General features: G+C 45.3%; 1 long non-coding RNA gene across 1 annotated transcript in view; it reads right to left on the bottom strand.

Annotated features, from left to right (window-relative positions):
• LOC113629967 (uncharacterized) overlaps positions 1–13,031 on the bottom strand; it is a 152,395-nt gene that overhangs the window by 92,296 nt on the left and 47,068 nt on the right. The window lies entirely within an intron of this gene.

The following is a 13,031-nucleotide window of genomic DNA, read 5'->3' as shown; positions in this document are numbered from 1 at the left end:
GATGTTAAATATTTTGACTCTCACCTCTGTACATGTGTGTGAGCATAACGGATTGGAATATTAAAATGGATTGCAATTACTGAGAAAGTTTGAAAAGCACGGTTAAGGGCCAAGGGTCCTCAGAGGACCCCGGTGATGGGAAGGTGGCGGGGGCGGGGGGGTGGGGGGTGGGTGCTGGGTGTATTCAGGTTCGTATGTCCATCCCTTCACCTGGCCGGGCTTCACACGGCAAAGCAAACAAGGACGGCCTTTGCTTCTTTAGCACATATTTAATCTGAAAACAAACAGTGGGAGGTGTGTAAATACACGCGTCAAACCCACCACTGGAAGAGCAGGTGGTGAGAACACCAGATCGAACGGGACGATAATGATGTCCAACTACTAGCCAATGTCCAGAGGGGATCCAGAGATCGGGAGGAAACTGAGAGAAGACAGAAATGAAACACTGCTTCTCTGGTCCACTGGACCAGCATGATCAGATTCCAGCACTGATGAGAATTTTAAATACATCAGTTCTTCGAGTGCTAAATAATAAACCTTATGTTTTGAGATAAGATTCGGCAAGAGACAATGTTTTCATGAATTCAACATGGCCAATATCATTCAAACCTTAGACTCCAAGTAAAATCCATTTCCTAAGACGCTGCCCATCTTGTGACTCTCTGTCTTCCTATCCCACTCGCTCACTTAAATATGATCTGCCCACATTTTAAAAAACTGTTCATCCTTAGGGGCAGGACAGGAATAAAGACGCAGACGTAGAGAATGGACTTGAGGACACAGGGAGGGGGAACGGTAAGCTGGGACGAAGTGAGAGAGTGGCATGGACATATATGCACTACCAAATGTAAAATAGATAGCTAGTGGGAAGCAGCCGCATAGCACAGAGAGATCAGCTCGGTGCTTTGTGACCACCTAGAGGGGTGGGATAGGGAGGGTGGGAGGGAGACGCAAGAGGGAGGGGATATGGGGATATATGTATATGTATAGCTGATTCACTTTGTTATACAGCATAAACTAACACACCATTGTAAAGCAATTATATTCCAAAAAAGATGTTAAAATAAATAAATAAATAAATAACTGTTCATCTTTAAGTCCACTCTCAATGACTTTGGAAGTAAGTTCACACCCTTGAAACCATCACCACAATCAATGCCATAAACGTATCCATCACTTCCAAAAGTGTCCTCCTGCCTCTTATTTTGGGTGTGTGATAAGAACACTTATTAAACTTACCCTCTCAGCAAAATTTTAAGCACACAGTACAGTGTTGTCAGCTACAGGCACTGTGGTGTACAGGAGGGGTCTAGGACTTACTATTCACCTTCTCTAACTGAAACTTTGTGTCCTTTGACAAATCCTTCCTGTTCCCTCCTCCCCTCAGCCCCTAGCAACCCCTATTCTACTGTCTGCTTCTGAGTTCTGTTCTTTTATATTCATCATGTGAGTGGTATCACGCAGTATTTGTCCTTCTGTATCTGGCTTATTTCACTTAGGGTAACGTCCTCCAGGTTCATCCATGTTGTCACAAATGGCAGTATTTCCTGCTTTCCTGTGGCTGAAGACCATTTCATCAAATTAGACACCACATTTTCTTTTCCATTTGTCTGTCAATGGACATTTAGGTTGCTTCCATATCTTGGTTATTGTGGATAATGCTGCCCTGAGCATATAATGAGAATAACACTGCATCTTCGAGATCCTGATTTCAATTTCTTTGGATATATATCCAGGAGTGGGATTGCTGCATCGTACGGTAGTTCTATTTTAAATTTTTTGAGGAACCTACATACTGTTCTCCATAGTGGCTGCACCAACTTATATTCCCACCAACAGTGCACAAGGGTTCCCTTTTTTCCACATCCTCACCAACATTTGTTTTTTGTTTGTTTGTTTGTTTTGTTTTGAAATAACAGATACCCTAACAGGTGTGAAGTGGTTTTTCATCAGGGTTTTAATTTGCCTTCCCTTGATAATTAGCGATGTTGAGCATCTTTTCATGTATCTGTTGGCCATCTGTATATATCCCTTGGGAAAATATCTAGCCAAGACCTTTGCCCATTTTTAAATCAGGTTATTTGGTTTCTTGCTATTGAGCTGTAGGAGTTCTTTAGATATTCTAGGTATTAACCCTTTATCAGATAGACGGTTTGCAAATGCTCTCCCCCATTCCGCAGGTTGTCTTTTCGGTTTGTTGATTGTTTCCTTTGTTGCAAGGATCCAGCTGTTGCCAGCACTTGAAAAAATGTTCCACAGGAAGACTGGCAGAACGAAGCTCACTGCAGTGCTCGATTCACTCCAGTAAATTCCTCCCACCCAGTCTCAGTTCAGCTAGATTCTTCTGACCCTCAATCCTACTGCTAGGGATTTACCCCACAGATGTGCTTTGGGGAGAGGGTCTAGGCGGGGAAGGGATAGGATTGCCAGACACAATACAGGATGCCCAGTTAAAATTGAATTTCAGATCAACAAAAATTTTTAGCATAAGTGTGTCCCATGCAATATGTGGGATATACTAAAAAAAAAAATATTGTTTATCTGCAATTCAGATTGAACTGGGCATCCTGTATCTTAATTTGCTAAATCGGGCAGCTCAAGGAAGAAGGGGCTGCAGGAAAGAGAAGAGGCGTTCGTTTTCTACGTTGTACTTTTCTGTACTGTTTGAACTTTCAAACATTATAAAATTTAGGATTTTTTAATGTAAGCAGTAATTACACGAGACCTCCCTCGACCATTTCTGTGGGTTTGCTTTCCTCTTAATTCTTTGTAATTTTTATACATTTCTAATGTCTTAAAGACATCTTTTAAGATTAAAAAAAAAAAATCAGCTCCGTGTAAGTAGAAAAAGGGCAATAAAGAAGCGCTTTTCGGATGAACGGATGGGGGAAGAAAGGGTTAAAGTTAAATATGGAAAGTGACCGGAAAAGTCAGGGCTGTTTGAACAGTAAATGAACCGAAAGAAAAAGAAAATACCAGAAATGGAAGCAAAGCCAAAACACGGCAAGAGGGAGAAGTGGAAACAGCGGTGGGCGTCAGTGTCAGGTGGCCGCATGGTAGAACACTGCGTCTTATTTTAACCAGCCCTGAACCCTCTCCGGTATTTATTTTAGCATGACTCTTATATGATAAACTACATCTCTCTCATTCCTATCATTCTGGTTTCAACACCCTTATTGCACAATCCATCTGCAGAATGCAGACAGTCCTGAATAATTTACACTTTGCTTTTGTGACTCTGGAATTCACACGTTTATGAATTAAAACGTTTTGCCCTAGGCTGAAAATAAATATTTTCTCTGTCCTTGACAGCATTTCAGTTCCCGTCAGGCAACCGGAAACTTTCCCCTGAAGGTTGGACAATTCTCCTTCTGCCCGCAGGGACTTGCCAGCCCCGACTGAGCCTCCAGAGGCAATTGAGAAAGTCGAGTGAACATTTTCCATTAAATCCTCCTAGAGCATCATTTATCTTTCTCAAACCTTCCTAGGAAAAATTTCCCTGTGAAAACCAAAAAAAAAAAGAAAGTCGTTTTGTAAACTGTGAAATGTAGCACACACCACACTGCTCAGGAGGAGGCTGGCCTCTCCAGGTCAGGAATTCTGGAAAGTTCTGTCTGCCTCTAGCCGGTTTGTTTGTTCTGTACACTGGCCCTTGTGGTTGGGAATTCGCAGCTGCACAAAAGGAGCTTTCTTGGAGTGAAGAGGAATAGCCACAAGGCCTGCATAACAGGTGATGGTAATGAAGTCAGTGGCCAAAGCAGCAGGTGGTGCCTGTAACACGCATGTCATTGGGTCGGGTCCCCGGGAGCCCTGGGGTTGGGCGGCCCAGCCCGGGGAGCTTCCTGATGCTTCCTGATGAGGTCTGTATTTATCTGGTCCCCGCTGTCTGCGGCTCTGAGGATGAGTGGCTAGGTGGGACACAGTGCCTCACATTCCTTCTAGCTCTGGTTTTCCTTCTTTTTTTTTTTTTTTTGCAGTAGGCGGGCCTCTCACTGTTGTGGCCTCTCCCGTTGCGGAGCACAGGCTCCGGACGCACAGGCTCAGCGGCCGTGGCTCACGGGCCCAGCCACTCCACGGCATGTGGGATCTTCCCGGACCGGGGCACGAACCCGTGTCCCCTGCATCGGCAGGCGGACTCTCAGCCGCTGCGCCACCAGGGAAGCTCTGGTTTTCCTTCTTGATTCAGAAAACACATCGACTCCATTCCCGGGAACCCAGAGCTTGGCACAGACTTGGCTGCTCCTACCGGGAGACCTCCACGGGCCCAGAGCAGAGACCCAGGAGGAGGGGATGGGGGACATCCTGTGACAGTAGACAGGCCTGGGCTCACCAGCCACGCCTTCTTTAGCCCAGCTCACCTGCAGAGGGAGCATCCTCGCTACACCAGGCAGACTGGCCCTCTGGTAACAACAGCAAGTGACAGGCACTTGAGGAAGGAAAGAAAATGACCTCTGGGTTGACATTCAGGACATAAAGGGGAAGATTGCACAGGGTAAAGGGCCCAGAACCTGAAGCCAGGTGGCCCCGGGTTCAAATGCTGCCCCATCACTCCTGGCTGTGACCCCGGGGAGGTGCTGAAATATTCAGTGTCTCCATCTGGGAACTGGAGGTGGAATTAACAGTCCCTGCCTCAGGCGAGGTGACAGGTTCCTCTCTGGGTGCACTTAGAGCAACAGCGCTGCGTGTTGAATATGAGCTGTCGCGGTGCTTACAGTCACACAGGTCATTTTCTTAGCAAACTTCCACAGAAAAAGTAGGAGGAAAATGGGATGAGTGCCCACACTGGGCTCAGCAGACCAGCACCTCTGACGCAGCAAATGTTGCAGGGCAAGGAGACTGATAAAAACTTCTTTCCTTTGATGTGATCCTTCACGGCTCTCTATCTCCTTCCCCTTGGAAGGTTTCCGCCCACCCGTGGGAAGTTAATGAAAGAGCAGGGGAGGGCAACTCCCTGGTGTTCCAATGGTTAGTACTCCATGCTGTCACTGCCAGGGGCCCGGGTCCAATCCCTGGTTGGGGTACTAAGATCCCACAAGCCACACGGTGTGGCAAAAAACTTAATAAATAAAAATAATAAAAATAAAGACACCTGACAATAGCCAGTACTGGAGCGCCCACACACACATAAAAAAGAGCAGGGGAAAGACAGCGGTGCCCAGTTTGTGCCACGCAGCTAGCGGGGAAGCAGAACTGCCTCGGGTGACGCACGTTTGGTTTCCGCTGTCAGCTTGAGCAGGTGCATGCACTTAAGTGCTGAACAAAAATGTCGGAAGAGCATTTGAACCAGAAACCGTGTGTTCACAGGAAGGGGTTAAATGAGGATGGACTAAGGTGTACCCAACGTACGAGGCATTTCAACCCCCCGCAGATACAAGCAGATGCTGAACACCCCTATAATATGGTTGTTCCAAGCTCAGGTTCTCGAGCCAAAGACACTGGGTTCAAAGCCCGACTCTCCCACTTTCTAATTGTGTGATATTGGGAAAGACATTTATCCTCTCCAGCAGCGCTGCCTGGTAGAACTTTCTGCAGGAATGGAAATGTTCTGTACCTGTGCTGGGCTGCGTATGGAGCACCTGAGACATTGGCTAGCCCACAGTTTAGTTAATTAATGCTCATTTTAATTTAATTAAATGCTGTTCATTACGGTAGCCTCTAGCCACATGTGACTATTTATTTTACGGGATTAGAGTTGATTTATAATGTTGTATTAGTTTCAGGATTCAGTTATAATATATAGACATAGATAGACATATAGATGTTCTTTTTCAGATTCTTTCCATTATAGGTTATTGCAAGATATTGAGTATAGTTCCCTGTGCTCTACAGTAGGTCCCTGTTGTTTATGTATTTTATACATAGTTGTGTATATCTGTTAATCCCAAACTCCTAATTTATTCCTCCCCCACTTTCCCCCTTGGTAACCAGAAGTTTGTTTTCTATGCCTGTGAGTCTATTTCTGTTTTAAAAAAAAAGTTCATTTGTATCATTTTTTTTAGATTCTACATATAAGTGATGTCATATGGTATTTGTCTTTCTTTGTCTTACTTCACTTAGTATGATCATCTCCAGGTCCATCCATGTTGCTGCAAATGGCTTTATTTCATTCTTTTTTTTATGGCTGAGTAGTATTCCATTGTATATACGTACCACATCTTCTTTATCCGTTCATCTGTCTATGTACCACATGTGACTATTAAAACTGAATTGGCTAATTCATTTGATTTCATAAGCCTCTGTTTTTCCCCTCTGTAACATGGGTATAATAATAGTATCCACCTCACAGAATTAAATGAGATAAAGTGTAATAGGCCAAGTTCATGGTAAGCATTTAATAAATGCTAGCTACTAATATGGTGAATTTTATTGGGTACCCAGTAATCTCTCTCTTCCCCGCCCACAGCTTGCAACTCCTCTTGTGTGACCTTCTCACCCCACCTTGGGGAGGCAAAATAACGGCCTCCCAAAGATGTACACGGTACAATCCCCTGAGCCTGTCAATTTGTTAGGCTACATGGCTAAGAGGAATTAAGGTTACACGTGGAATTAAGGTAGTTAATCAGCTGACCTTAAAATAAGGACACCATTGGGACTCCCCTGGCGGTCCAGTGGTTAAGACTCCGCACTCCCAAGGCAGGGGGCACAGGTTCGGTTCCTGGTCAGGGAACTGAGATCCCGCGTGCCGCAGAGCACAGCCAAAAAAATAATAATAAGGACACTGTTTCGGATCATCCAGTTGGGCCCAGTGTAATCACGAGACTCCTTAAAAGGTGGAAAAGGGGAGAAGAAGAGACGGTCAAAGGGATGCGGTGTGAGAAACACTCGAATGGCCACTGTTGGCTTTGAGGATGGAGAAAGGGGCCAAGGAATGGGGCAGCCTCTAGAAGCTGGAAAAGGCAAGAAATGGACCCTCCCCTAGAACTTCCAGAAGGAACCAACCCTGCCGACACCTCCACTTTAGCTCAGTGAGACCCATTTCAGACTCTGGACTTCCAGAACCACAAGATAATAAAGTTATGTTCTTTTAAGCCTTGAAGTGCGTGGGAATTTGTTACAGCCGAGGCAGGAAAGGAATACAGCACTGCCTTGCTGATTCCATGAAAAGACTGCCCGTCTGGCCCCGATGAGCCTCCAGCGGTGTCCGCTTTGGATTTCACTGGTCAATGTCATGGTTAATCACAAACCTATAAATCAAACGGAGGGAAGGGGGGAACCTGAAAGACCTCTCATTTAAAGTGTCTTTTCTGCAAGAGAAGGATCTGCGTTCCATTATATTTTCAAAGTCCCATTTATATGTTTCAAGTCAGTTCTTCTCTAAATGGTGCAGAACGAATTTTAGTCCCCAGTGCACACCCTTTAGAGGATTGTGGGGTTAAAATGAAAATAAATTGACAATGGGTGTATATTGTTCCTTGCAGTGAAGTATCTCTTTCTTTGCCAAACCGCTTCTCCGTTTCTGAGGCACCCTCCAAGGAAACAGGGCCATTTTGGGGTACCTTGGATGCCTTAGAGCTGGAGGGATGACAAAGGGTGGGGTTGTACCAGCTCCAGGGAATCTGGCCCGACGCTGGGGAGGAGGGAGGACAAACCCACGATGACTTTTGACTTTTGCTTATGTACCTCTCCAGCTCACCCACAACCCCTACCACAAAGGCATTCCTGCTTCTCTCCCCAAAAGCACAACTTGGCTTCCAAGAAACAGGGAAGCAGTGTTTTATACCAGATTCCGCTTGGTTCGATCAAAGATGTTGATTCAAACTTTTCCGGCAAAGGAGGAATCATACTGTCAGCTTCTCGGGGTCAGCCTCATTTCTAATGCCAGGACAGGAGAAACAGGTCCACAACCCCTTATGCACAAATCTGAAGTCCAAACAGGTCTGAACACCAAAAGTGTTCCCATAACTCCTCTGGCAGCAAAACCTGAGGTTTTGAGGTGATGTGATGTTTATCCAGCTTAGTGTCACTATTCCTACAACTTACTGCAGAAAATAATGTGTTATTACAGAGTTCTTCCCCAAACCCTGCTGGCAGGGGGTTTCCATAAGATGCAGTATATGTAACAGATTACTTTTCAAAATTCCAAACAAATTCCGATTTCCTGAACACACTTGTTTTGGGTAACACAGAGGTTTTGGATGATGGATTTTGAATTTGTACTAGATTTGCATTTCTCATTGCATCATCATTTTCCCTCTCTTATTACACCTAGGAACCTAAAATTTTTGAAGTATCTTTTCCCTCGATAATATTTTTCATTTAAAATGACATGCAGGGACTTCCCTGGTGGCACAGTGGTTAAGAATCTGCCTGCCAATGCAGGGGACGCTTATTCGAGCCCTGCTCCGGGGAGATCCCACAGGCCGCGGAGCAACTAAGCCCGTGCGCCACAACTACTGAGCCTGCGCTCTAGAGCCTGCGAGCCACAACTACTGAAGCCTGTGCGCCTACAGCCCATGATCCGAAACAAGAGAAGCCACCGCAACGAGAAGCCCGCACACCGCAACGAAGAGTAGCCCCTGCTCGCTGCAGCTACAGAAAGCCCGCACATGGCAACAAAGACCCAGTGCGGCCAAAAATAGAAAAATTTAAAAATAAATTTATTTTTTAAAAATGCCATGCAAATATCAACCTTGGGAAAAGGCACCATGGGGAGTCTGGATCACCTGCTGTTTTATCCATGCCCCTGACCCTTTACAATGAGGTGCCTGACTTAAGCTCTCACCAACCCCCAGTGACCTTGCTGGGGCATGGGACTCTCTAGTCAGTCTAGTCTTTGTCGATGCCCCAAGTTCAACAACACTATGGCACTCAGCACATTTACTCCACCGCCAGCCAGGTTTTCTGGGAGCCAAAGGTGAAGATGCAGTACGTCTCTGCACAACAGCAACCAGACCTGATTCCAAAATCTCTTCCAGCCACGGATCCTCTAGCCAGGTGCAAGGTCTGATCACCTCCATTTAGCTCTGAAGCCTTTTATTTTTTCAACCAGTTGACTGCTTAAAATGTAACAGAAGGGAGGTCCTCTGGCTATCCATAACTCCGCATCTATCTCTGCTGAACACTCTTGGTTCTCCCAGAAAACAGCCTAAGTGTCCAGCTGGGTGGGAACCCAGGGCTGCCCACAGGAAGCCAAATTTGTGCTGCCATCTGCCTGTGCAAAAAGAATCCCATTGCTTTGGCACATTCACTTGGGTGTCTTCCAAAGATTCTAAAATATAATCTGTTAGGCTGCATTCATTAGGCAAACCAGGAGGGAAAGTTGAATTAACTAACCAGATTATCTAGAGAAAAGAGTGGTCAGCTGGGGAGTAAGTGGAGTCCAGGGTTTCATGCAGATTTCATGATTCTACTCCAATCGATTTCACTGAGTAGCTGCTCAACTAACCACAGCTCCTCCTGGGGTCACTCTCATACCTGTCCCATCTAGTCAGTGGGGAGAAAATGTTTTTGCCTCGAGAGACGCTGTCTTACTTTGGGCTGTCGCAGAAGCTGACCCTGGGTCAGGATTTGAGTGCAGGAATGCCATTTGGAAGATGCAGGGAGCGGCACTAGGGAGTGAGGAAGGAGAGGAAAGAAAGCCAATGAAGGATCAGTCATTTCAAGCTACCACTGTGGGCAACAGAGCTCAAGCCCACGAGGAAACTTCCGGGCAGCGGTGCAAAGCACATGCCCCAGAATAGCCCGTCCCGGAAGGGACAACTCTTCCTTAAAATCACACTCCAGTTCACACATGTACGACATTATGTAAGAAATAATTATGTAAGTAAAATTAGACAATACATTCATAAATTCCAAGTAAATTAATGAAGGAAATACGAAATCACCATTAGGCAAACTACACTAGTAACTGCAGCAGGCAAGACCCATCTACGGATGCTAAAATCACGGGGCCAGAGTTTGAGGAGAAACAGGATATCTGCAAGGTCCTCAAGGGTCTCCCCCAAGAGCGTATTCACTGTAAAGGAAAAATGGTGATATTTCAAAGGAGAAATTTGACAGGTGCTACGTTAACCAAGGGAACAAGGTTAACATCACTAGTAGGAAGGTTTATTGACAGCATTTGCCCTGGCCATCGTGCCATGGAGAGTGACCCGACATCACCCCTGGGGCATTCTTGCCAAAAATGTATCTCACTTTTAAATATATCTCATTTTAGGGAATTCCCTGACGGTCCAGGGGTTAGGAGTCCACGCTTCCACTTCCAGGGCACTGGTTTGATCCCTGGTCAGGGAACTGGGATCCCGCAAGCTGCGCAGTGCTGCCAATTAAAAAATAAATCAATAAAATAAATAAAATGTATCTCATTTTAAATCTCTAAATTTAAAGTTATGTACATTTTAAATACATTTAAATTTAAATGTATCTCTGTTTTAAACATGGGAAAACATCAGAGAAACCCAAACTGAGGGCCATTCTCAGAAATCACTGACCTGTGCTCTTCAAAAATGTCAAGGTCGGGACTTCCCTGGTGGTGAAGTTGTTAAGAATCTGCCTGCCAATGCAGGGGACGCGGGTTCGAGCCCTAGTCCGGGAAGATCCCACATGTCGCGGAGCAACTAAGCCCATGCACCACAACTACTGAGTCTGCGTTCTAGAACCCAAGAGCCACAACTACTGAAGCCCGTGCACCACAACGAAGAAGAGCCCCCGCTCGCCCCCGCTCACTGCAAATAGAGAAAGCCCGTGCGCGGCAACGAAGACCCAATGCCACCAAAATAAATAAATAAATTTATTTATTTTTTTAGATGTCAAGGTCAGGTCAGGCAAGGAAAGAGAGAAACTGTCACAGGTTGGAGGAGACCAAAGAGGCCCCCCCCCAACTCACTGCACTGTGGGGTCCCGGGAGGGATCTTGGAACAGAAAAAGGACATTAGTGGAAAAACTTGTGAAAATGGAATAAGGTTTGTCGTTTGGTTAATCGCATCATATCAACGTCAGTTTCCTAGTTTTGATCTTTGTATTATAAATGTGTAAGATTTCAACATTGTGAGCTGGGTGAAGAGTATACGAGAACTCTCTGTGCTATTTTGCAACTTTTCTGTAAGTCTAAAAAAGTTATTCCAAAATAGAAAAGTTTATTTATTTATTTTGAAAGAAGAGTTAGGCCACCTGAGGAGGGAGGGAACTGAGGATTTATGCCTCAATTGCCCAGTGCCACTGGCTGAGGGCTTCCGTGATGGCTGGTGATGCCCTAGCATTTCTGGCTTGTCAGGTGGGCAAAGTGACCTTCCCTTCCGGGATTCAGGGAAGAGGCTTCAGGCAGTGGCGGCTGGATGGTGAGCGGAGCTGATGACCAACTGAGAGAAAGAGTTGGGGCCCTGGCAGCATCACCCACAGGTGTTCACTGTGAGAGGCAGCAAGGAACATTTCAGGGGCTTGGAGATTAGACTCTGTGTCCTCCTTCCCTGCTGGCAGAGCCTTTCCAGTCCATCTCCATGTAACCCAAATAACCATTCAACCCTGACCCCTTCCCTTGCTGGAGGGGACCTGGTGATCTCTCTCCCTCCCGAGTGACAGGTTCTTTGTCACCTTTGGGATGTCTACATCTGTGGGCAGAGAATGGAGTCTTCTTGGTATTTTAGAACAAAATTCAATATAAAGTTCAGTAGATAGTGATTGGTAAATTTAAACAAACCAACCACAAAACGCTGCCATGTATTCGTAGTTCCATTTAAGCATGTAAGTCCGACCTAAATTCAAAGGAAATGATCTGGGACAAGGAATCGGCCTTTCTTTCCACTGTACATCAAGGAATTACCATTTATGTCATTCTAAAATCCACAGAAGGTGCTGTGCTGTCAGCTTCCCTCAAACAGCACCTACAAGTCCCCGGCTCCCAAAGGTACAGTCTTTTCTTAGGAAAAGTAACCTCTTTGGTGGATCTGATGGTACATTTATTTTGGAAAAGAGGGGGAGTTCCTTATACACATTCCCAACCTCTGTTTTAAATTATTGCTTCAGGCCTTCCTGCCAAACCCATCATGTATAAAGGGACTCACGGCTAAGTATGTAAATAATTTTTAAAATTCCAGTGGTAGTGATTTGGAAATAAGGGGGGTTTTCTTTTCCTTTTCTTTCTTTCTTTCTTTCTTTTTTTTTTCCCCTGCTAGGGTTACTAGAGAATTTAACATCGTTTTAATTTGGAACACAAGTCGAGTCTCTTACAGCCTCTTGCTCCCTGTGTGTAGAACTTGTGCTTTACATCATCATAAAGCTTTAGAGTATAAGTAATCGATTTAATTAAACAAGCAACTTTTTTTGCCCTTGGGCCCAACCCTGGATGTGTAAAGGTTTAGAAATTTCAAAGAATGTGGAGACATGGGATAGATCTTACAGACCTAGAAAATCAAGGTCATCATTTGTGAAGACGTATCGATGAACAAAGGCCTGGGGTGCCCCCAGGTTTAGGCAAATTTGAGAGTCTTTAAATATCCGTATTTTTCATAATAGGATTTGGTCAAACAGACATCTGCTATTTTTGCTGCCCACCTTTTGTGCATTTTCTTTTGGAAAGGCTCTCAATTTCCCTCCAGGGAGTCAGTCCCTGACTAACTCAGATAACGATGGGTTCAGATGGGGTTCCATGCAGGGATCCAGGAACCCAGGACCACAGTGATTGGTTCAGGGCGTGGTCATGTGACTGAATAAGTGCCAATAAGAAGCCACTGGGATGTTGATGGGAATGCTGGGACCAAGGAGCTTGCTTTGTTTTCTTTAAAGCACTAGATCTGGGGCTGCCATTTGTGACTGCCAGAGGTGAGAGTGCCAGTGGCCAACAGGAAGAGCTCAAGGATGGACTCAACGTGGAAGAGATGGGGCCGAGAATTAGAGGGAAAGAGAGAGCCAGAAACTGCATCCTGATGATATTGTTTAGACCCCTATTTCCAACTATGCCCAAAGTCAGCAATTGTAGACAAATGAGTCAAGAAAGTATTTTTAGTGCTTAACCCAGTGGGGGTTTCTGTCACTTGCAACCAAAAGGGACATCAGCCAATTTGTCTGGGAAATTAACAAAGCAGAGCCCTAGTAAG

This window comes from Aethalodelphis obliquidens, unplaced genomic scaffold, assembly GCF_003676395.1.
Source record: "Aethalodelphis obliquidens isolate GAN/ISIS:26980383/991018 unplaced genomic scaffold, ASM367639v1 scaffold28, whole genome shotgun sequence".
NCBI lineage: Eukaryota > Metazoa > Chordata > Mammalia > Artiodactyla > Delphinidae > Aethalodelphis > Aethalodelphis obliquidens.
Note: the sequence above shows the minus strand (reverse complement) of the source record. Positions and strands in the feature narration are given on the sequence as shown.